This window comes from Sipha flava, unplaced genomic scaffold (genome assembly GCF_003268045.1).
Source record: "Sipha flava isolate LNK unplaced genomic scaffold, YSA_version1 298_pilon_pilon, whole genome shotgun sequence".
Taxonomy (NCBI): domain Eukaryota; kingdom Metazoa; phylum Arthropoda; class Insecta; order Hemiptera; family Aphididae; genus Sipha; species Sipha flava.
In genome coordinates, this window is record NW_020272970.1 from 330,663 (window position 1) to 357,730 (window position 27,068).

General features: G+C 38.7%; 1 protein-coding gene and 1 long non-coding RNA gene across 7 annotated transcripts in view; one reads left to right on the forward strand and one right to left on the reverse strand.

Moving 5' to 3' along the window:
- LOC112685900 overlaps positions 1–26,005 on the forward strand; it is a 28,034-nt gene extending 2,029 nt beyond the window's left edge. Inside the window, exons 1-3 of one of the 4 annotated variants that reach the window (XR_003148843.1) lie at positions 3,656–4,040; positions 21,451–21,991; positions 25,802–26,005. This is a non-coding gene — a long non-coding RNA (uncharacterized LOC112685900). Of the gene's footprint in view, positions 1–3,655; positions 4,041–16,707; positions 21,992–25,801 lie in introns of those variants that run through there. The other 3 variants (XR_003148845.1, XR_003148844.1, XR_003148842.1) reach the window with 3 other exon arrangements.
- Positions 1–27,068, reverse strand: part of LOC112685899 (rho GTPase-activating protein 20-like) — a 232,048-nt gene that overhangs the window by 37,063 nt on the left and 167,917 nt on the right. The window lies entirely within an intron of this gene.

Below are 27,068 nucleotides of genomic sequence, written 5' to 3' on the forward strand. Positions count from 1 at the left end.
AACACTGGCAACGTTCGAAAATGTCACGATTTTTTCTCATTCATTTCCCATAAGAATAATTGCGAGAAACGTACAGGTGTACGACGATAATATGTGTGTTCGGTAATAGTACAATACGTAAATTAATTCTCGGACAAATATATATGTATATGAGACAATATATGAGTGCCGACTCGAAAACGACTTTAAAACCGTAATCGATGTTATGTACTTTATGCACTCTACATATCTGTTCCGTTTATTATGTACGCGTAAATGCAAACAAACGCCTATTTAAAACCTGGACGGTTTTGTGTGTATACGTAATATCGCGAATACATTACGTCGTGTGCGTTTACAAACTCAGGTTTATCGATATCGAACGGTATATAATCGTAATAATAACGCGCGCAAATACTGACACACATATTATGTATATCTGGAGCAAGGCGCATACAACCAGTACAAGTACCTAAGTTTAAACGTATAATATACATAATAATAATATGTTCTGCGTACATTATTAAGCAGTCGTATTATACATAAAATGCACTACAAGTGCACGTTAAAACGCGTATGTTGTCAATGGAAAGGCGTGTACCTATACGGATACTCGTGAAATGAAAAAAAAAAATCTCTTAAACGTCAGTGATATCTCGACTATGATCGCGCGCCACGTAGGTCTGGTGGTTCGTTTGGACCGTTACGATGCCGTTGCCAGAGAGGTTTTTATCGTGTGTAAAGAGTATAAGATGATGTCCGCGTGTCGCCCGGGCTCCGCTTTATGGATTTTTATTTCCATCCGACGGAAAGCACTTAATATGTTTTTTTATAAGTGTACATATAAAAACACTATATTAGAATGGTTAAGCCCCCTCTAAACATACACGTTCAAACGAGGGTATTGTACAGTAAAAACCATTGAAAATCGAAGAAAAAAAATCCAAACGGTAATACAACGGATTCCACGTGCACCAAAGAAAAAAGCAATTCAGAAGCGATTTAGTGTTCGCACGTGTGTGCGCAGTGCGTACCTACTGCACATTCGTACTACGCGCCTATATCAGTGCAGTTTGTACACGTGTAAACACTCTTCGAAGAGACCCGTTAAAATAAAACAATAATGTCGTCTCGCAGTACGTGCATCGTTTGTCCCCGAATCAGTCCACGCGATTGCTTTTTTTTTTTTTTCATTATTAAAAAATACACCGAAATGTTGTTTGCATCTGTCCGGGTTTTCGTTACGCACCGGACGGGTCATAATTTACAACGACAAAAATGACAGAACACATGTGCCCTCATACTCTGCTTGCCGTCCACGTTGTCATCGAACACATATTGTCACCGTGGTTTTTCTAGTATTTTTCCAGGGTAAACATAATCCAATACGAATGCGATTAATACACCGATTACTCGGGGTCGATTAATATGCCGTCGTGCTACGGCAGTGTTCCCGCGCGGGGGTATCCGGAATACTCAAAATCCGATAAATCATATCCACTCCGTTCAACACGCGTTGTCGTTACGCGTCCTGTATGTCGCGCGGTGTACGTACCGAAACGTTGATGTTACGAGACGAACGCATTGGACGACGTGACCAAACGAATTAATCATATTATAACATACGATATACGCACACACACACACACACACACACGTGTATAATAACTTTTGAACGAAACGTTCAAGTGGCCGGTTGAAGAAAAAATACGAAATATTATTGTTTTTAATATTTCGTTGCTCGAAAACCGTAATGCGTGTACACGACGTAGTATAATATATTCATTATTCAATAAACTCCGTGGCACGTAATCAATATTTCATCGCCAGAATATCTTCTTTTTTTTTATGGGCTTATTTTTTATTCTTTCGAGTTTATAATATGTTCCGCGTTCTGTTAATACCATCATCATCATTATCATCATCATCATCATCATCATCATCATCGTCGTCGAAATTGAAAAAATACGTCCCGGCTTCGTAATGGTTAGTGAAGCGCATTTTTATTAATATCATAAAATTTGTCAGCACGCATCGCCTAGAAATGATTAATTAAATCAAATAGTTTACGAAATAGCAGATAAGTATATTATAGAGCAGTAATTACAATATCAAACATTCGCCTTCTTTATAATATGCGCGTAAGATATGTGCAGTTCGGGTCGGGGTCAAATGCCTTATCGAAAATCACAGATAATTAATTGTTGGTTATTACTATACCATTAGGTGAGTACGCGATCGAGAGCGCTTTAAATTCTTAAAAAACATGAAACAATGAAAGAAGCATATAGGTGCATAGGTATAATAGCGTTTACTGTACACGACTCGCAATGCACCTCATTACTATACACAGTGTTCAAATAATAAAATAAATTACATTTTTATTATACACGCGTATACTTTTTTATGATTTTTATTAATTTAAATTAATGAAATGATCACGTAATGTTTCAATTTACTGAATATTCGCATATTGATCGTGAATGATAACTCAAATAGCCATTTACTTGGCAAACAAACGCCATAACGCAAATTGATTAAGAATATAATTCGAGCTTATTCGTTTTTATCACTAAATCATTAATTAATACTATTCGAAACTTCACGTGCGCAAACGGCGTTGTTATTTAGTTTACAATGTCGGCGCGTTTCGTATCAAGTAAATATACACATACATATTGAACGTTATTACGTAGAAATATTATTGATAGACGTACTGACGAATTTCCCGTGTTCCAATGCATTTTCAGATGTATAGTGGCCATAGTCGACAAAAAGATATTTGTAATGAAAATAATGCTCAGAAATCAAACAAAACCGTCGTCTGATGGTGCAACTTGAATATCCTTACTACACGATGTTACTCTTCGTGTTTGAACGTTCATACTTATTTTTACAAGACGTGTTGTCTACTGCAGTAAACATGTTTACGATAATTTAACCGCAATTTTTTATCGAAAACGTTCTACGGTTAAAATATTTACCAAAATTAATCATACGCTCAAAACATACTCATAATTTGTATCTTAAGACGTAAAATGTTCCCGCTCCACTCTCCTCGTGGACGGGTATTGGGTTTGCCGCTGTTCTACCGTCCACCACGAATTCCGAACGGATGTCGCATGCGTGTTTCTTCGAAAGAAATTCAAGATTCGTATGTACGATTACGAATGCCAATGATAAACATTGATGGTATGTTTATGTTACGGGTATTAAAAGGTACGCGTGCCAAATCGTTTCCGAGTCAACCTCGGACAGGTCGTCGACGATATTCGCGGGACGCGTAATCGCACTAAAGACATCGGTATCGATGCGCAAGAACAAAGTAGTGGCTTAGGAAGACTCGCTAGCTCCTAGCTAACTTGGAATAAGTTAACTTTCTAACCCATTAAAATTTGATGTCATGATATCTTTTTGAACCATTAATTTTACTAATATTTTTAAGTACACAATTTATACTTATAAGTTATTACTGCGTGTTCGTTTTCAACTTTGAAAATTTGCTTTTCTCGCTTTATGATTGGCAAATTCATCGATAATTTCTTCATATGAAATTTATTATTTTCATAATTTCATCATAAAATTCGCACGTAGTGTGTACAAATAGACAAAATCTACGTATTTCAAAAAGTATAATGGAAAAATGTCGATTTAATTGTAGGATAAAAATACGGCTTTAGCACAATTTAGCGCCCCTGGCGGTAGACACAGTTCGCCGTACCATTACTACGCCACTGGAACAAAGTATAAATCATCTCTCGCTAGTCGGTGCGCGCATATTTTATAATAACGTATCGTGTCAATCGTGATGTACCTTTTATATTAAAAGCCGTCGGAATCGTATGCACTATGCGATACATTGTAATAGTATTTTTACACGTTCGCCACATAGGTATTCTCGCGGAGTTTTATTTAATCGTTCACATTAATTCTTTAATTACGCTTTCGACCTTAATGACCTCTACGGACAGTGAAATATTCGTCGTTAGTCAAGAAAGTAATTACGTTTAAATGGTAAAATCAGTGACATTGTGTAACACGCGTCCTCGTATACGATGAAGGTACAATACGTTTATATACTATTATTGCGTTCATGCCGTACCATCAAACGCATTACGGTTTTATAGAAAAACGGAAATTAAAAGTGCAATATAATATTGGCTAAGCGTATTATAACCGTGTTTATTGGGAGTTATCTGAAAATTCGCTTTCGACCAGTTTTAATACAACGTTTCGTTTTCAGTACAATATTTCTAGCGTTCGAAAGAATGTTTTTGTCGTAATACCACTCTGATTTCGATAAACTATTGTTTTTCACTGGTTATCCGTTTTCGTTGTAATCGTGTTTACGTCAAGTGTTCCGTTTCCATCTCTCTCTTTCTCACTCTCTCTCTCTCTCTTAGAGTATGTAGCCGAATTTCGAGAATTCAATAAACTATGTGAATTTTCGCTCGAACACGAATGATTTTAAACCGATGCGAGGTGATATTACGGTTAAAAACGCGAGTTCTGATAATTATTATGAATAATTTTTTAGGTCGTACGGGCATACTTCGAAACGTACGTGCGTTACTGCGTTATCTTGAATACGGAACGAAAATTAGTTCAGAAAATTAAGCTACAACATTATATTCTTGTAGTAATATACTGTGCTTGTACATTTTATCACATGTTGTTAATTCGGCACGCGCGAACAGAACGAAACAGACAAAACGAAGTAGAACTATTTCTTTCTAAGTAACGCGGCCGATAGGTAGCTAAAAGTGCAGGTACGTTTGTTGGACATTGCGATAAATGGCGAGGTACTGGCGGGGTGGTATGTTTAACCGTTTGACGTCATGTGTTGGTCGCACTCTGTATTCGAGACTGACACGCGTCGACACAACACCGTGCATCCTGTGCTAATTGAAGAATTGTACACGTCGCGCGGTTTTTTGTTAATATTCGCGATGAAAACGACCAGTAAAACAATTCGAATCACGATGGAATAAAAAAAAAAATAAAATTACTTTGTACGTACACAAGCTTGTATGTAAAATTTTAAAACAATACGTCTCGTAATAATCAACGTACGTTCGTGTTGGTTAAAAATTCCATTGACAGAGACCAACCGATACGAAGTCGATACGTGAAAGATTGTTTTTTACATTTGTTTTCGATCATAAATTTTAACCGTTTCCGTCATGCCCGGCTCGGGCCGCTGTGCTACGTTTTGAAGAATTTTTCATTACGGCACTACGCAACGAATATACTATTTGAACAATAATATAATACGTTATTTACATTATGCGTTTTCTTACACGCATGCGCGGGCGAATAAATATGTACCTACGAAAAACCGGTTGGTGCGCGGATTGTTTTAAGGGATAGAAATCCACAGACATTCGTAAAATCACAACGATCAACATGGTACGTTTAATCGGTATTGGAAAATTTACGGATTATAAATATGCATGTGTATACAAATATTATGTACTGCGTTGTATTCAAAACCAGTATTTTTTCTAAGGTCGTGGACCCAAAAAACGTTATGTGAATATTACTTGACGAATTTATTACATTTTGCAAACGAATTAATTTTGTTTTGCGTATATACGATTCTGCAATATGTGTAAAATAAACATCTCCAAAGCGCACGTCCATTATTATGTGCGCAATTTCCTTTTGTGGGTGATCTTAAAGAAACGCAATTCCATATAATGGTGAACGTCTTCATTTGAAATTTCAACGGATTTTTTTTTCACACGAATAATACGAAGGATACATCCGTTTGCCTCGCAATAGATGATGTGCAGGTATAAGACTACCTCCTATGTTATATAATAACGTTGTCGGGTAGAGGTTATTGTCAATTCGCATTTGATAGATTGCCGTGGTTTCTAAAATCCATAGGAAAAAATAATAAATACGAATATTGAAAAGTATCCGAAATAGAGACTGCAGAGCGTATACCCAGAGGATTAAAACGATATAATATACATATCTATATTTGTATGTACGTATGTATACACAAATATATCCAACACCGTATTCTGACAATATAATGCACGCGCAACAATAATAAATCGATTGTGGAAAGTTGTCGGTTTGCATTGATGTAGATTTTTAAGTCATATGTAATATAAAAGATTTCGTACATTTTTTTTTTTTTGTAATGTTTCGGTATCTACAAGTCCTTACAAAAGAATACTCATGCTTAAAATCGAAAAAAAAAATAATAATAACGCGCATTTTATTAGAAAATCAGTTTATTCTTCGTTTTAATCGGATCTTACGTGAATTTATCGAATGCATGGAAACACTAACTGTGTGTGAGGTCTATCCTCAAATAGATCCCATGAGTCTGTACTCTTGAAATAATGAAAATTTATGAAAAGATCGTTTTATCGAAAAAACCGCCTCTTTTGATTTCACTATTGCATTTCCAATTGTATATTTGACAATTCGAGAAAAATTATATACGTATGAATTGAATAAAATACTAGTGTGAATTGGTTTATTTACGATTATGTTATAATGTATATACGTATTACGAGTTTAATTTTTTTTTACATATACAACGTATACTATACATACCAACACCGAGCGTTGAATAATATTTTACTGACCAAAATCACGTTTTAGTTCTGTCGGTAAACGAGTATTTATTGAGTAATTGAGTTTTTTTTTTTTTTTACTTTCGTCGATCAGCAATTTGTCACAATTTTTATTTTTTATATGATCTTGTAGTTAATTTTAACTGCTTGATTTTAATACAATTAGAAACAGTGAAATAAAAATGTTATATAATTTATCCAAATTTATCGAATTGTCTACTGCATGTCCACGTAATACATTTATTTTATAATTGTTTATTACGCTAGAAAAAATTATTTCACATTTACCAACTATTATTTTGTTTCATATTTAAATTACATATCTAATCGTTAGATAATTATTTGTTTTGGTCACACTCTTTGTTCAATCTCCGTCTTTTTTTAATGATTATAATATAAAAATTATTTTCTTTGACGCGGGAAAATGTGCTCATTATTATAATATGTCATATGTAATTTAGAAATTTCCTTGATAAGATAAACGATAATTTATTTGATAACATATCATTTAATTGGAATTTAAAACCAAGTCTAATGCGAATTCCGGATTAGTATACAGCCTGAAACCCACAAAATACTATAAGTCTTGTTTCTGGAAATATGAAAATTACAAGGAATGAGGAAACCTTGAACTACTCCAATTTTTAGCGTCTCACGTGCATTCCTGATAACCCAATGGTTTCACCGCTCAAAGAAACGATTTAATAAGAAAACGATTTAGAGCGATAGTAAAAGCGATAATCAGCAATACATAAATATTATTTATTTGTTTAGACATGATTTAGTGAATAAGAGCTCTTCTATGATTCATATTACATAGATTCTACCGTTTTATCAATATTTGTTTGGCGTATTCCCAAAAATGATTGAATATCAATTCGAGCACAATACAATGAGGAATATTTTTGTAGGCTTTAGGAAGAATAAACGATCAGTGACTGAACGTTCAAATGTCCATGAATTGTTGACGAAATGTTTGGAAGAAGTGACTGTGTCATACAGGATGAGCCACGAGGGCACGGAGTTGAAGAACATCATGAAAGAAATGTTGAAAACAGAAGAAAAGCTGACCGTGTCCAACTCGACATGACGTTCCGAGTTATGTTCGACGAATGAGGAAAACGACGTGGTACTGGATACCACCCGGTTTCTGTTGTCTTTCAGCAACGTAATGCTGTACTGAAACCTCTCGTCCATCATGAAAAACTTTTGAAGAGTTATTGTGGATTATCCCTAAGAGATAGACATATACCATTGGGATCCATTATCCATTTACACCCATTTTTTTCTGACTTAGTTTCCATTCTAGTTTATACACTTATACGTTTATAACATCCGTCAATCGCCAAAACATAAAATTGAAAAATACATTAACATATTTATTATTAATTGATAAGAAATATTGGAATTTTCAATTAAAAATAATGGTGAAATTAAATATTAAAATATGTTAAACTAAAATAAATAAAAGTTGGTTAAATATAGCTATTTTATTAAAAAAAAAAAAATAAAAAAAATACTGGTTTCAAACAATTAAATTATGATATATTGATATCGATATTAATTTTGTACAGAACGTGCCTAATGTGTCCACGTAATATTATCGTCATTGTCAAACATTATAATGCACTGCATTGTTTATGTGAGCCATCGTACAGGACTTTCACACGCGTTTGTAGCCCGACATTCGATTTTCATTCGAAGGTCAGAGATTTTTGACAATATCAATATGTTCGCCGACAACGGGAAGAATGTTAGAGGGAAATAGTTAAAAGTAGAAGAAAACTAAGAATCCATACATAAAACGCATTACTATACTGTTATTATTGTTATTATAATTATACACTCATCGAGTCCGGTGACGACTTTCGCTGTCACGTGAACACCATCGATGCGTAATAGTAATATTCATCTGAACCGCCGACGGAACACAGACCACGAAGCAGGCCCGTAGCCAGGCCAAATCTTCAGGTGGGGCAAACAAAATTGTTGGGGGGCATTAGAAAAAAATCAATATTAATGCTATTTTTAATTTATTAATACTATAATTTTTATAATAGGTACTTTAAATTAAAATAATAAGAATTAGAATAAAGTGAATATAATTACATTTTGAATATTTTTATAATATATTATTTTTTGAATTTACCAGTTTTTTTTTTAAACTAAAACAGTTGTAATTTTCTATCTTTTTGCTTGTTGAATTCCATTAATAATACATCCAAATTTAGAATTTTAGGATCTAATGAAATGGTGAATGTTATGGGTTCGATATGTTATATTTATTGTTCGGTGTTGTCGTCAGACATCAATCAGATGCCATCGTATTTTCCAGTGCAAATGCTATACAATATTGCTAAAAATAATTTCTTATATTAAATAGTGCTTCTACTGCCGATGAAATTATTATCAAGCAATAAATTATATTATATTTAACTACCACGTTTGTAGATAGTAAAAACCTACTATCTACGTTCATGCTAACTACTAAATGTCATGACATTATTAACTTTTGTTGGGGGGCAACAATCAGATCTAGGGGGGAACGCCCCCCCTATGGCTACAGGTCTGCCGCGGAGTCGACCGCGCAGAAGAGGACCGGAGTCTAGGGCTGGATTAAGCATGGAGCCTAGGAGTCCGGGCTCCAGGCCCTAAAACATTTAAGGCCCCGAAGGGGCCATCTATCATTAACCCAGTTCAAAATCTTTTAAGTTTAAATCTTATTTTGGTTATACATTTTTTTAATTTTCATAATAGTATTATTTGTATCTGTAATTGAGATCTCTACTAAAAGAAATAAATACAGATGAAAATATTGTGCAGTTCTAAAAAGAGAAGAGAAAATAAGAGAATAAAGTTAGTTTTAAAATATTATATTTATATTTTTACATTAAAAGAATAATATTGTATATTTGCATGTAACGAGAATTGACAAATATTAAAAATTGTTAAAGATATTTCGGTATAATCAATTACTTTGTATCATTTTTTTAAAGAAATAAAATTCAGTTATTGGTAATAAATATTATAAGGATTAAGGGCCCTTTGGACTACTAAGCTTCAGGTCCGATAAACTTTTAATCCAGCCCTGCAGGAGTCCATACGAATTCAGGGGGTGCCCACGATACTTATAGTCCCTATCTTAACAAAACGTATAGATATATTTAATAAACTATAATTTATAAATAATTAAATAAACATAACTAATGTGCACCACAGGAATGTCGCAGAAAACTGTAATAAGGGCGATAGGCAATATAGCAGCCTTTTTCGGTCCGACCACAAACATAGAGGTGACGGGGTTATAGATGTTACTCGAACGATTAAGATTAACCACGCCACTACTTAAAAACCGGTCGTCGCACAACGGGCGATTCGCGGGCAACAATTTTCAATAGTTTTTACGTGAACATTTAGTTTTATTTTTTCTAACACTAAACATCATTCATTTTTTCTACCAAATATTTTAAAATAAATTTAATTTAATTTTAAAACCATCAGTTAAAATACTCACCCATTACTCTGGCACTTGAAGCACAGGGCCCCGCAGGAATCGCAATGGTCGCGCATCGTATGTATTCAAATGCGTCTCGACATGTACGCGTGCTCGCGTTATTATATGTTAAGGTCGTGCGTGTGCGAGATACATTTGTTTAGAAAGTTACCTAACAGGCGGTTAACGGGTCCGTTCACAATCGCTTCATTGACACACACGTAAACATGCGAATTTACCTGTACCGCGTACACCTACCGTGCATGACTCGTACTCGTAGTCATATGTTTATCGTGTCCGTCAAGTCTCGGAGGGTTGTACACATTGTCGAAGGGATCGTAAGACGGATATCGTCTGTGTACAAGTTTCGCGCGTACGCAATAATAACCCGGTACACAATATGAGATAGCGATTGCACACACGTGAACACGATCCGTACTGTGGTCGAGAGATTAGGGGAGGGGGAGAAACACCCATGGGCTACGGCCCTTCGCCCCTGGGAAAACAAACCTTGATTACGCTAGACGCTAGTACACTAGACCGCATAATTATTTAAATTAGTTAGGTAAGAAGCGCGCGGATGAACGTATAACGAAAGTTCATCTGGCTGGATGGTAACTGTATACGTCATTCGAGTAAAGGGACCTACGAGACCGGTGTTGTATTCGCGATCCTGAGTATAGAAGTTTCGATCCCGACACGAAATACCGTGGATAAATGAGCAAATACTGCAACAAGCTGTTGCTGTACATGCGCCATAATCATAATTCAATTTTCGCGTAGGTCGCAGGAAAATGCGAGATAAACGTATTATACTATGTAAAAAATGTGACAAATTATCATAGTATTTGAAGAACAAAGGTCCATAACTGTATACGTTTAGATTGATATACATACCGAATATATTTTATCTCAAAACAACTGTTGCTCATGTGTTTCGTAAAGAATTCTTCCGTTTTCGACATCGAATTGCAATGCAATGAACAAAAAATATGAGTATTTGTTCTATCTTCGAAGGTGTGAATCATGATTTTTAATTAAGATTATTGGAAACCAAAGTATACATTTTCATAACACTGCTACTCGCGTTCCATTCACATGATTTACAAACAAATGCACTTTGATACGGTTGCACGTTTTCGCTACCAGAAAATGTCAACGCGACCTTCGCCTAGCGTAAAATTAATACGTAAGACACTCGTCGCAGGTCCAAAAACCGTATAAATATTGTGACCGGAGTCGTTACGCAATAGTGTTTAAGTAATCTCGGATTTTTTTTTTTGTTCACGGGACCCCTGGTCCGGAAGAGACATAGACGAGCATTGAAAATCCCACTACACGGTTTTCGCTTTCGGCCACGCGTAGCTCGACCGGCCATTCAAGTCGGCGGCTGGTCTGCACGTCAACCGCGAGTTTATACGTATATAATATCCGTGTAAGCATATACACGTGCACGTTGCACCAGCAGGCTCGTAACAAATAGTTTGGCAGCTTTTCGTGCGATAAATCACGCGGTGCTGTGCAAAGTCGGTATGTGGTCGCCGCTGCGGGTACACGTTATAACCGTGATTAGGCCTACGGGCGAACCTCCGGCTGGCCGGTCTTATTACGAAAGCCTCCGCCCGCCCGACCTTCTCCTACTCCGTTCCTACTTCAGATCCTCGTCGTACGTAAAACTCGAATAAATTATCGGCCAACGGGAAATCGGAAGAGTGCATGTGTGTGCGCGCGCGGCAGAGAGAGAAAAAAGTAACGATAAAGGCGGTCTTTCACCCGGGTTCCCGATATGTGCCTCGGTGTATACACCATTTATATAATATTATACGTGTCCGCAAAGACATACGACCACGCATTGCTTTTAATCCGCCCGCGTGCGTATAATATATATATATATATTCACAGTGTTGTATTCGCTTCTAGTACACACTCGGGTAGGTCGAGTTGGTTTGAGTTCGAACTGTGATTACGTCCTTATGGTGGCCGTCACAACCGGCACTAACGTTTGTTCGTCTGAAATCGCGCGTACGACACGATATGATATCGTTATTGTCATTACAGGCTAAACGGATACATGGAAGATTTACATTTATCTCGCACGATCGTTCCGGTAGAATCCACATTGGCCGCGCGCGCTCGTAACGACGTCGGGATCAAACACTGCGCGTTCTCTACTCATCCGATGGCCAACCGTATAATATGCATGTATTACGTGTGCGCAAGAAACGCAGCAGTATCGTTTCATCTTCCAACTCAGTTCGCGTCGTCGACGTGACACCTGATAAACGCGTCGATTAAACGAAATCTTTCCGAACGCGTCGGAGCCACGTAACAACATTACACGTAGCAGCAGCGCCGCCGCGGAAACGCAATATAATATATTGTTATTACGCACATATTATTATCATCGTCTGTATATGCGACCGGGAAAAATATTTACGGACCGTTTTACAAGGCAACGTCGCTTTCGGACGGCAGTGTTTATGTGAACGAGTTTCCGACCGACTGTTAAACTCGTGATGCCGACGCACTCTAATATGACAGACATGTGTTAAAACGAATGTTTCCCATAGACCGGTGGCCATTAGCCACGAAAACGTTATCGTCGAATTTATTTCTATTATACGTAAACCGCGCGCCGCACACGTACACGCACACGAAATATAATACACGTTATTATTATAATTATTAAATATTATTTCGTATACAACAACCGATATTATTCGATATCTCTCGATGTGTTCTCATAATCGGTAGATAATCCTCAGATTCCGATTTCATTGATTGGTGTCGATACAACGTGTCCGTAGGATTGTCATGGTTGTTTTTTTTTCTTTCGTACGCACAACGAATACCGACGAACTCGGGGTGTTCAAAAAACGTATAAATATTATTCTGTTCGGTGCGTATGTTTTAAAAATAAATCACATGCACCAACACAACTATCGTATTGTTTGAGTTTCCACTGAATCGCGTTTCGTTGTTTCGGATTTAAATGTATTTGAAATCAGTGTTTCGCCGAATCCCATACATCTGTTCATCACACCATACGTTTACAAGGAACCAGTTTTATTTGTTAAACCTATCTGGTGCACATAATAATCCTAAACATTTTTCAGATAAATTACGCTCGTGTGTTCACATTTCGTAAGTGTAATAAACATTTTTACGTGTGCTGTTGCACTGCGTCTTGCTAATGTACATACTTACGTATTCGTGAAGTAATCGCGATTAAATCGTTAACGATTTTGTTGGTCCGTTCGTTTTATCGGTTTTGTCGCCGTACAGGTTAGGTTAGGAGCTTATTCGACGACCCGGAGCAATGAGTGTAGTATATGAGTTCGCGGTCCGTAAATCTCGTGCGACGAATTTCGCACCGATATACGGACCGATACAACGTTGCCGTGCGGAATGGCAACGACGGCGCAACAACAGTAATATAATAATCGACTGCATCGACGAACTACTATTTGTATCGGAGAACGGTGTGTGTGACAAGTATCTATTATAATAATAATACGACGTATATTGATAGACTGCTGAATGTTATGTACAGCGGTTGTCGTATCCATCGAGGTGCGAGCAGCATCCAGAGGACGTGATGTCGCTGCGCGCTTGCACGCAGCGGGTGGATAAATAATAATAATAATAGTGCACACCGCCGCCGGATCATTTATAAAACGTGCCATCGAACCACCCACGTCCGAGCTGTTGACTCCTGTCAAGGTCTGGGTCAAATTCCAATATATCGAATTAATCGGTTTGAATAACGATTGTTATCTTTTCGACAAGACAGCACTCACGCACGCACCCGAGCACAACATCGGTCGATGGTAATCGGTGAATTATGATGCTCTCCGAATGCGTTCTTTGTTTTTAATCGTCATTATGCAGACAAACACCGCCGCGACAAGTCCCTCAGTATGTTCATAATATAAACGTACACGGTTTATATGTGTACATTTAGGAATATACTGTATGCAGGCGCTCGTGTAGAATATATTATAATGAAAAATACGTATACGCTGTCTTCCGTCGTCTTTTTATCTGCGCGTCTCAAAGTGTCAGCGAGTGGAGTGGATCCAAAGGGGAGAGGGCAGTAGAACAGGGCATAATAAATCCCGCCTATTCCTAACCGTCGCCGCTGCCGACGTGAAATCTGCACATGTTATTTGTAAAAATGTAATGCGATTGCAGTTTCAGCCCTCATGTTTCGCGTTCTATGTGCGCGTGCACAAACAAACGCTTTCGTTTTATGTTGGACACAGAGCACGCTATTGTGAATCATATTAGTATTGTTTAAATCGTGTGATTTTATAAAAAAACATTGTATATCGTAGTAAAATTGAGATAGTGTTCTTGTTAAAAATAAAATTATGTACACGATTTTACATTTTTATTTATAAACCTACTCTGGCAATGAGATGTATAGTTTTGCGAAGGCGGTTCTTCATGTATAGTAAATCCAATTCTGATATCGATGTTTACCATGATATATAATAATATTGCACAAAACCTACGTAGCAATTTATCCGATTATTTCTTTTGTGTACGACCACTAATTGGCTTTGTGAATTATATATTTTTATAAAACATGACTACCGAACGGGGACGCATTGGATCGATCATTAAGAGCTCGCTTTATAATCGGAGAAAAATTAAAGTGACGCCCACGCGGTGTTGAAAATATGATGTTATGGACGAAGAAATGTCGTTTGTGCGATACTCACGAGTTTATTATACAACGTGTTTGTTGTGTTCCACCGAGCCTTTGTTCGTTCACAAAAACGCGAGGGTTGTATTTCTATTCACCGATTTTGACCTACATTTATCGGCCGCCGTACCGTCTAGGCGCGTGAAGGTACATGGATATAAATTTAATTCACTACGCGAAGCGTACAATGAACGCGCGTACACAAAAGACCTTTTCGAAAATGTCGCCTAATCGTCCGGATGACCCCGGGAGGAGGTAGTTGTATCGGAACGAAACGTGATGGGCCGAAAGCCGTCCAGATAAGGGTGAGTGTAAAAAAAAACCTCGTCCACCCTGTCGGAAGGACATCGTATCACCGATGTTGATATTCTATTTCGATTCCACACGCCCGACACGTACCACACACGCACGTTAGTCGCATTGTGGTGCATTGCCGACGCGTAGTGCGTACCGCGCGCGCACGTATGTGATACACAAATACGTGTTGATTTTCAGTCGAGTTTTCGACTGTCGCATCTTAACCCGGTGCGCGTTGAAACGGGCTTTGGGCACGGCTACTTTTGGTCACGGGTCGAGTGCGGCGATGGTGTCGGTGGCGAGAGAATGCGCGCACACGCCAGGACTCGCGTGGCGAACGTCGTAATCGAAAAATAAAACAATCTTTTTTCTTTCTTCCTCTCTCCACTTCTCGTGTCATATCGTAATACTCCACGAAACACACACGCGCTCGTAGCTCCGATGTATAAATACACTTTGAACGGTAATGGGAGCCTATCCCATTCGGAGTATAACAGATAGCCATCGCGTCGCGGTGCGGCTTCGTTCGGCGTCCCGACCGCGTTCAGTGAATTATCTGCGCCTCCGTCGCGGTCATTCGATTTCTCGTGTACCGCGTGAAACGATCGCTGTCGCCGCAAACACCCGTGTAATACAATAACATTATTTACAGAACGCGCGTATTCGGCACCACGCACTCGTGTTCATACCAATGCCAAGGTCAGACTTGTAATCGAAAACCACGCACGCACACGACGACGTTAACAACAAAACCGACAACAGCAAAACAGTGCAACAAACATATTGTATACGAATCAATCGATGAGCCCCGAGCAGCACACACGTACGACAACGTATTGTTATCCTTCCGCAAATCTTGCGCGATTAACGGTACGGCAGCATCTCGACCTCGACGAGATTTTCGGTCACACATATACCGGCTGTAGAATACTACTAGTTATCGTCGTTGTCGTATTCCGAAGAGCATTGTTACGTCGTTGTTTCCGCGTTCTTCGATCGTTCTGCCACTCGATTACACGCGGCCGCGTTCGTTAAATCGTTAAACGGGCACAACGGAGCCTCTTGTACACTCGAGCGTACACTTGAATACGCTGCACGTGTTTCTCCGGTTGACGAAACCCATAAAACGAAATCGAACGGTAATGGTAAATTTCTGTACGATTGTTTGTTCTCCGTCGAGAAAATATTTTCCGCCGTCGATTCGCGAGTGAAAGGTATAAAAAAAAAAAATAAAAATAACCGACGTAAAGAATTTAAATACGACGTCGACTGCGTACGGACATAAATTATGTATACGTTACACGTTCACAACAACACAATCGTTCGACCGTTTTGACCGCGTGTTTAATTAGTCGTCGAACGTTTAACGAAAAATCATACATTACACAGGGTGTGTGCATTGCACGGCCAGAACGTAACGCGCGAATTTACGATACGAGTTAGCGTTCGCGTTTTATTATAATTGCAGCGCGTCCGAGATGCACACGGAACGGACCGGAATTTATTACGGCCGTTCGCCAATAGCTTAATTAAATTAACATGTTTATACTTTAACACTCGGTTAAATGTGTTTAAAATGGTAATATCGCACAGAAACATCGGTAGACATATACATATATAATATACCTATGTAATAATAATATATAATAATATATTATGGTGGAAGCGACATGATCGTTGATTCGTTCTCGACTGAAAAATAATTCGCTTACACTGATCAACGAAACGCAACAGGTACATTGCGTATCGGTGTACATTCAGGGGCGGATCTATATGGGGGTTTAGGAAGTTAGTTGACCCACAGTTAATATTAGTTGGCAAAATCGGCTTCTTAAAGACTTTTAATTTTTCTTTAAATGCGCCGACTATAGGTCGATATTAATACTAGACTGAGACAAATGCCCCAGTTGTCATCCCCCAAATGACGCCACAAATTTAATTATATAATCAGTAAAACATCTCTAAGCCATGTAAGACTCCGTAAAATAAAATAATTATGAATGTATTCAATGAAAATTATGAATAAACTTAAAAACAAATATTAAATGATCTTTTTTTTTTGTTACAAGGTATACTGTTATAATCCAGTTTCAACCCTAATAAGTAGCCTCTTGAAAATAGCTTGACCCACAGTTCTCTAACCGTGGATCCACTCTGTACATTTTTATCGTGTTCGTCGAGCGAAGCACGTAGCGTTTTACTGCCCACTGCAGTCAATTTGAATATACGTGTCGAATATTGCGTTTCGTTTCCGAGCCCAAGCAATGCGATTAATCAGCAGAAAAACGGTTGCGTAATCCGTATTGCACTTGCACCAGCGTGCACCACGGAAAGCGTTTAATTGCTGACGAGCCGGAAAATGAAAAAAAAAAAATACACTAAATAAAACGAAAAATTATTGCGGAAACGGTATGGTATTATCGGTCGAGTAATATTTCACCGACGTGTAATACGCATGCGAAAACGTGGCGGTCGGACGACGGTTGAACGATTTGTTGAAATAAATTCGCGTGTTGCCCGTCGTCGTCCGGCAAGAAACCATTTCCAACCGATACGCGGTCGCCGCTTAGTCCTTAAATAAAAACGTGAAAAGCTCACGGACGACAGGGCCAATAACGGAACGGGATCGAAGTGCCAAAACATCACGCGAATAACCAAAAATACCACTGCAGTGGTATAAGAAATATTTTCTCGTCAACGTTCGAAACGCGTGCGTTCTGGGCAGGCGCGTCTCCAAGAGAGGAGGGCACTGGGCTTTTCAAATTTTTAATACATTTTTGTTTTTGTGAACTGTAAAAACCAGATTATTTTAGTAGATACCTACCTAATAATTTTATTTTGCCCAAAAAACCATATTATGACATTAATATGAGGTGTGTATCATAATATAGAAACGTAGCCGTACTCTATGTTTCAGTACTAATTTGAGGAAACAACTAGTATCAGTTAAAACTTAAAATGCTCCCCCTGGTTACTCTCTGAAACCACGCCTAGTTGTTGGTTTTTTTACGGCAAAACGCGGCGTCGATTACGACGACCTGTTCATTCAACAGGAAATCGTTACATTTTTCCAAACTGTCGGGAAGAACTTGATATACGTGCGTGACGCCAACATTTCGACCGAGAACATCGTAGCAACTGTGACCACGGTTAAAGGCGGTACCGGACATCGTGTTTCGGTCTTCAAAACAATTAGCGGTTGTCCCGTCGTCTATGGACCGTACAACAAAAATTTTCTTTACATTTCAACGATGGACAGATAAACGATATGGTAACAAACGGTTTTAACGCCGTCGAACGCAAACATTGCAAACTTCGTACACGGGCGTTTAAACATGGTCTACGTCATAACGTTTGCTCCTAAAGATAACACGCGTAAGTGGACGCAACCAAACACGCGTTAGCGCACGCTTTATTGCCTGACGACCACTGCAACGGAATGCTCGACCGGAAATCCACGTTTCACCAACACTGTTATTATTGTACACGCGTGGTCCCGTCGCACAAACGAAAGTGAACAGACACGTTTTTCGTTAACGCACGCGCACACACGGTGACGTGTTGAACAATTTTTTTTACCTACGAGGCCCAATGCGTTTAGACTTCAACTACTGATGAAAGTAATCGACATTTTAGTCAATGAGGTCCGAATCGCGAAGCTTGTACAATAAAAAATCATTAAAATTCGTATCACGAACGTTTTATTTATTTATCATTATTTCTAGCGTCCGAAATCATTGATCATAATATCTTCGTGATACTAATTGTGCACGTGTTTTCTTTCACAAGTCAGAAACGTACACGTTAACGTCGACGCCCGTAAGTGATTGCGTTCAGTCCGTTTTTCGCAAGTAATTTTTTACACGTACTAAAAACACTAACTTCACTATTTAGTTGCTCTACGTTGATCTCATTTCATGCCTACGGCTTTACACCCCGTCACCAACCGGTCGAGGCACTATCTTTACTTACTATACGCACGCGCACGCACATCAATGTCAATTATTACGGGAGTTACTTTATTATTACGTAACGAACACACGAGTCGAATGCTATGTGTGTGTACGAATCGCAAGGAGTAATATGGTACACATACACATATATACGTTAGTGCAATTCCGTCGTGTTTACACGCGTGTCCTTATTGTTGTTGCGAAGATGTGAATAATAACAACATCGTACGGCGAACACGACGTTAAGGCCGCGGACTTTCGGATCCGACAAACGCGCGTGTAATATCCGTTCAATAACGCGCGGAATCCGCTCGGTCCGCCGGTCAAGGTGGTCGACATACTACTACTACTACTACTACTACTGTGCGCGCACGCACCACGTAGCGAATGGATAATTAATAACAGAACGTTTGTCGACGGTTTCGGGAGAGACCTCGGCGGTACGGAATTCCTTGACGGCTCACGCACCACGGCCCCGCGGCCGGTCACACGCGTGTATTGTAACGGGGCCGAAAATGCGCTGTCACCATCTCGACGGATACAGTCTCGGTACGCGGACAAGTGGTCGTCGGAGTAGAAACTGGGAGCCGATCGCGCTACGGGTGTCCCCGAAAAAACAGTAATGACTGGCGGAAAAATCGCAGTCAACGATGGGGAGGAAGAGAGAACGATAATCGTAATCATGCAGCGAAGTCCTTGCGGCCAGAACGAAGAAGGTCGTCATCGGGTCTCCAGCATGGAGGGCACGTCTGTCCGAGGGAGATGGCAGCGGATTGTTTTCATTTCCAGCGGCCGCGGTTACGTCGTAATAGTACAATATTGTTTTATTTGGAGCCCTTATTGAACGCGCACGTGCAACGAGAAAACGCTCCGAACAAAAGCGTCGTGTCCGTCGAATAGTTTTTGTTCTCGCCACGTTTTTTTTTGTGTCCACGTCGTATCCTCTGCTCGACACCTCAAGGTACTTCCTGCGTACACGTCAAAAACCGTCGGGAACCGAGAACAGTGTTTGAACGTCGCTCGCGTAACGTATATATTACGTGAAAAATGATACGTAGAACGGCGCGTTCGGGAAAAGATTCAAATCAGTTTAAATCTTCGACGACACGACGATATTATATCATGTATTATCACGGAAGACCACTTCATCAGGACGCGATATTACTCCAATAACAGAAGTATAGAAAACCATAAGAACCCGGAAGCGCAACATTACGCGTTCATTTTTGTGCAACATTTAAGTAATCCAATCGTATAATGACAATAAATGCAATTCCTCCGAACGATTTGTAATGTCGATTATGTTTCGCTCCAATAGCAATAGACGATTGGAATCGTTGTGGAAATAAATAAAAATCACTTTTTCCCGAAAATCCGCAATAACATTACTGTGCCGTGTTCACCGTGCAGTTGTTATAGATAATTGTTCGAAAAATATTTATTACGATAATATGTTTACCGAAACCGCAATGCAGTCAAAACAGAATGCGATCGCTTCGAAAATAAATTCGGCCGAGGTACTTATCTATCCATGGACTATCTGTCCATGTCTACACTGTATTTATTGTAATAACAATAAAACCAGCAATCCGTTAAGTCATAACGATATTATGGAATGCATATTTTTTTAATATTTTTGTCCATGTCGATCACCTAGACATTTTTTTTTTTTTAATAGTACCTTCTGCACTGCCACGGAAGAGGATAGCGATTTATTTACCTTGGACAGTCGACTATACCCAAAGAAAGAAACGCATGTTTAGTGCACTCAACCGCTACTCGTCCCCTACTTTACGGTACATAATGTATATATACATAAACGAGTACTGTTAACAATGAAAATTGCTTTACAAACACTACGCAAAAGTATTTTCACGCACATAACACTAACCCAACAACAACAATTAGTAGCCGTCAAAGCTGTTGCACTGTTCGCGATTTTTGGACGATTAAAAAACGTGTTAGCCGCGAAACCTGTCGAAAAGGAAGCAGCGGAGGAGGCCGTTACGGTTCTCTCTCGTAGAGTGTTTAATAATACCATGGATTATCGCCGAGTCGACTTGTCCATTAAAAAAAAAAAATTAATGAAAAAATAATACAGTTTTCCGAAACGTCCCGAGCCTGTTCTGGACACTACGTCAGATTTGAGAGGCAAACCCGTATATTTATTACGTACTCATACGGGTAGTGTTATTAGACCTGTTTCGCGAACTCCACGCGGGGGTACAGATTTCTCGTTTTTACACGCATTGTACGCCATTGTTACACGTTTTACTAACCTAACCTACGCTGCGCACCGCAGATAACCGTGCGGCCCGCATCTTTATCATCATTTATTTATGTATTTTATATTTATTTTTATTTTTTGCAACATCTTAGATTTTACATCAAAATATACAAACGAAAATACAATTTTTGCAGCACACTCGATAAGCAAAGCTTGTGCCGGGGAAGCAGTTTTTAAGAATATTAAATAATCAGCCTCGACCCCTATTTGAGTCGTGCCTAATCACGTCGCTCTTTCATCGGATATTATGATAGTGTGTACTGACTAAATACGTAGGTACGAGGATTTGTTTACAAGTAGGCCACAACAACATGGCATTCCACAGAACAGGAGGACTCAGATAGAAGGAGTTGTTTGGTTCAAAAGAAGACGCTTATGATTTTGATATCATCTTGTTTTGGTAACATTTTTTGAAACAAAAGTCACTTACATTGTTATTTTTTTTCTTTAGGTTGAATATCGTTTTGCAGCCAACAGGTTGTATCGGAACCCGTAGTATATAATGTATAGATGGAGTACGATCAACTTTTCTTTCTCACGATTCTATACACACCAATATTTTGGCCGGCACTCGATCATCATTACAACCCCTGCAGGTGGATTTGCACTCATACCATGATTGTTACCGCAATGACATATTAGATAATGGACTACGTACGTGAAGGTACCTTATAGGTACGTATAAATTCACACACATGTACATATACAGTTGTAAGCAGGGTTATTGGTACCCCGCAGGGCCTAGAATTTGCGGTTCTTATTTCTTTGTGCAACACAAACTAAATGTTAAATAAATGTGTCCAGTGATATGTATCAGCAGTTTAATATGAACTTTTAAAAATCGGTTTGAAAGTAATAGGTCGAATAACAAACCAAATAAAAATAACAACTAAAAAATCTAGGAATTATGTGATTATTTGTGTACTACTTGACCATTTGGAATACTCCACGGTATATCTTAACGGAAGCAACCGTTTTCGTGACTCTGATGACAAACAAGTTATCTTATTACACACTTTCAAAATTTCAAGTATTATGTTTTACTTCTTGTACAACACCAAATGCAGTGTCGCAATACACAACATTTCATACCCCGGTACGTCGTAGCAGTACTATGTTCAAATGCAGTTCACGGATCGATTCTAAAGTCTGCGGAATCGGCATCGGACCGTTTGCATTTTAACCGCGCGATAGCCGAATTCGTCGTCGCGTTACGCGCTTTCTCTCGCGGATCGCACACTACTTACGTGCACACAATATCGTATTATAGGTGTGTGTATGCTTACGTGTCCGGAAATTCGATTGTCACACAAGACCCGCCGTCTGTCCTGTTGGAAATTTCACCGTAAACCCATTTCGATTTACGCGTGCGTGTCAAATTCCCGTCACAACTAATTTTTCGTCGTACAATATACTAATGTTGTACACGTAGGTATACATTGTAGGCACGGGATTTGTTTTTTTTTTCGAAAATAGCCATCGGGGGCCGTTGCGTAACACCGCGGTTGTCGGCGGCTAACGACCTTGGCCAAAGACGACGACCGTTGGTCGTTATTAATGGGATTACATTATTATCATCATCATCATCACTGCCGCCGCTGCCGAGTGCACCAGTGTGTATAGAATCCGATTGTTTAATTGTTATTATTCCAATGTCCCGCGCGAGCGATCGCGATCAATGGCCGGTGATCTATAACAGGCACACGCACGCATACACACATACACACACACGCGCGCGCACACACACCCTAAGATCAAGTGCGGAGGAGTGCGGGTGTATGAGTGTAAGAAGATTACATCACCACAACTGCACTTGGCTCTAGTACGATCTAGTTTCTGATGATCGTTCCATCACGATCGTCAACAATACATAATGTATGCACCTATACAATGCCCATATGCGGTCGATATGTTAATAATAAATAATATAAATAGTAGGTACGTACCGAATACCGGGTTCGACTTTTTTCTTTCTCTATTGTTTGTCGATTTTTATTTTTTATTTTTACAGCTAGAATTTATATCTACATAATATAATATGCGTACATGATTTTCGAATAACTCACCTGAAACAAAAAAAAAAAGAAAAATGACGGTTACACGTGATATATCAGAATACTATAATAATTATAACACAATGTTTATAACGTAGTTAACGACGTGCAGTGACTAATTGTGATATCACATGTATATATATATACGAGTATATAAGTATATATGAGTTTTACGTGTGTTACTTCAAGTCGAAAACTCTGCGGGATGGCGTTCAAACAACAGTGGTTTATATGTATAGTAACTCTAACGCAGTTCTAAGACAATGCGTCGCGACGTCGGATAATAAAAACAAAGTGTACAAGTTTTTTTTCTTTCGACAAAACACGGTTAGAAATAACCAATACTCGTTTTTTTCCAGCCAATCTCGCTCAATGAAATTAAAATAAATTACTGTAGTCGTTAACGTGTGTTCATTTTGTACGCGTAGTATAAAGTTTACGGCAAAAGAGTCAATAACAAACGACACAGCACTCTTAACCTAAGTCTCACGACCACAAATTTGACGAAGTGAATATTAAAGTCTTATGCCAATAAAACCAAACACTTTCGACAGTTATGTCGACGAATAAAATAAAAAATAACGCACTACATTCTCAGCATTTTTATTTTCACGGTTATTCGATACGTTAATCTCGATTGGGCGTACGCATTGCTCTTTCGCACGGTAAATATATTATTTGTTGACGTGGACCGTATACGCGATCGTCGACAGCGGAGTCGACTGGAAACTGCACGTTATTTTGTACGGTGCGAACCTGTGAATCCCCCTGTGGTAGAGGAAACCTGAGAATATAAATATAAAACTATACGTGTTTTGCACAGCTGGACGAATCCGAACCATGAGCCGGTCGTTCTCGCATTTTCTCGACGAATTATTTATTTTAATCGAGTATTGCAGCAACTACGTAAGTGCGTTTCAATCAGTGTTAGAACAAATGATTTTAATATCGTCTATTCACACGCGTACAATGTTCAGCATTGTATTTTCCGAAGGACTGATGGAAGTTTATGATCATAAAGTGGCCTCCTTGATACCGACAAGCGGAACTTGTCATGAAAAGTGTTAAGTGCTGCGCTTATACTTTTTCCTCGGACGAACGAACCAGTATCATAAGTGTTCGGTGGTAAGACCAGGCGATCCACACATTTCACGTTTTATTTTATCAGATTTCCGTACAAAATGATTTTCAATAAAAATTTTAAGGGCGAGGTCCTGGACAGGTCCCCGTTTTGCCTCCCCCTAACGCCGGCCTTGCGTACACCGACAGCATTCGTGGTGCGATGGCCGGCGTACGGGTAACCCGGGGCGTTTCGGCTCCACGATTTCGGGGGTTGACGCTCGCGGCCGAAGGACTCGCGCGCGTACTGTCAGATTTCTCAGACCGGTTGGACTGCGTGACGGACACCGTGCGGCAGACCAACACCACGAATAGCACCCCCTCCCCTCCTACGGCACAGCGTTCGGATCTCGCGTGATCGATCTCACATCCCGCCCGTACGTCTCCTAATGCACTGTGCAATTCAACTGTAAGAGCATTTTGAACGTTCAAATTATTTTGAATATGAATACAATTTGAATACAAAATGTATAGAACATCATTGGATGGTACTGCACGTGGAAAAAATAAAATATGTTTTCGATTTTCCACCTCGTAACCGCGCGTCATTTAAGAAATATAAGAAATATTAAGCATAGTAAGTAATCCTATGACATATTTATTGTATAGAAACACGTATAAATAAGCTGATTACGATAACGTTAAAAAATGTGCGTCCATCGCGTCGGATACAAAACGCGGACATATTCAAAGTCAACAGTAATTGATGACACGATAAACATATCTCATATTATATTATGATACATGCATGCACACGGGGAATCACCAATTATATTTTATAATCGGTTTTTAGACGGTCATGAAATGGGCGCGGCAAAGCGATTTCGATGGAATCGAGCGCGTTACTTTTCTTTCGAATAAAACGGAAATCCGGCCATTCTCCGCGCGATTGTTTCAACCGCTTCGGTTTACACTCTTTCGATGGCCTATACAAAATCGCAGGTTCATAAGTGAACGCGCCTAAAAGTGTATTACAATAATTTCATGTAATAATATACGATGAGCAAACTCTGACACGGACGCTCGAGCATATATCTTGTATTATATATGATAATATATATGTATCACATACACACACATATTATATAGCTCTTCGTGAGGGAAGGAGTGGAAAACAATAATTCGCGCGCAAAGAACACGATTACATCATACAACCGCGCGGTGTGCGCAAGCAATTATATATACTGTCATGTATGTTACCCAATCGCACACGAAATGGTATAAGAGTCGTGATCTGACGACGTTGGAGTACATTATGCTAAATAAATAATAATAATGAAATACTAAACTATTGGATTGTTTTTTTTTCTAGTGCAATCTTCGCGTGGGCGACGAAGAAGCGTCGTATCGTGTGGTGAAACGCGCCGTTCATCAAAACAATACGACTACACGCCCGAAAAAACGAAAATGAAAGAACTACGTGTGTATAATAAAGACATCGATTAGGATCAACCCCGAACGCTTCAATATGTAAATCCTATTTTAATAAACGTATTTTTTTTGTTTACATTTGTTATATGTAATGTTCTCATTACGATGAAAACTGTGAAACGTACAGTTATCTTACAGCTGTATTATAGTGATTGAACCCAGATTACGATTTTGAACGTCTGAGAGAGAGAGGGGTTGAACAATTTTGCAATTAATATTTCAAGAATTCCTTTTTAAGGACGTTTATATGCGGGCCACTTACTGTTTTGCGCTCATAACAAACTTCGTGTTAAACATTTACGTACATATGTTCGTATCTATTGTCTTAATAGGGTAGTAAACCATCATTGTATGCAATAAGAATTAACACAAGTGAAATAGCGGCCCAGATCAACTAGGCCATGACTTAAAAAACTCTTACCTTTAATAGTTATATTGGTATTTATAATTTTCCGTATATAGTATTCAAATAAGGATTAAGGCAAGAATCATTATTCAGCGTTACAACAATTACGTTGTGGTAGCAGTTTATACTACGATGCTTTCTAATCTGCTGGCTTAAGAAAAATCGAAAAATAAAGCCAGGCGATTATAGCTTTTATATTGTAGTTTTTATTTACGAAAATATTGCGAGGTAATTTTAACAATACGATTGTTGACTCTACTATGGCTACTGATACTATGGATGGTTTGATGATTGCTATTGTATAGTATACAGTGTGTACTATACACCGTCATACGGCGTCAGGTAAAAGTTGGAATATTCACGTATCAGACGCTCAGTATTCGTTCATCGTCTTAATTAACCCGGATAGGTCTAAGAAACTTAGAGATGAAAGAACCACTGCCGTTCGATTCGTGGTTTTTCAAAAGTAATATTTAACTGAAATATTTAATTTTGACTAATTTAACTAACATTAACATTATTGTTAAGTACCTACTGCTGATATGGATTTTCAAGTATCTGAAATTGTTCATTATCAAATTGTGGCTTTTAAATCGTATTGATTACTCTTACATATCATATCGTATTCATTATAATGATACACTCTCACAACTCTCTTCTTTAGGTTACTCCTCTTCTGATGTAATCCATCACCTAAATTCTCAATCTCCCATCATCATCGCACTCATCATTAATTTTATTT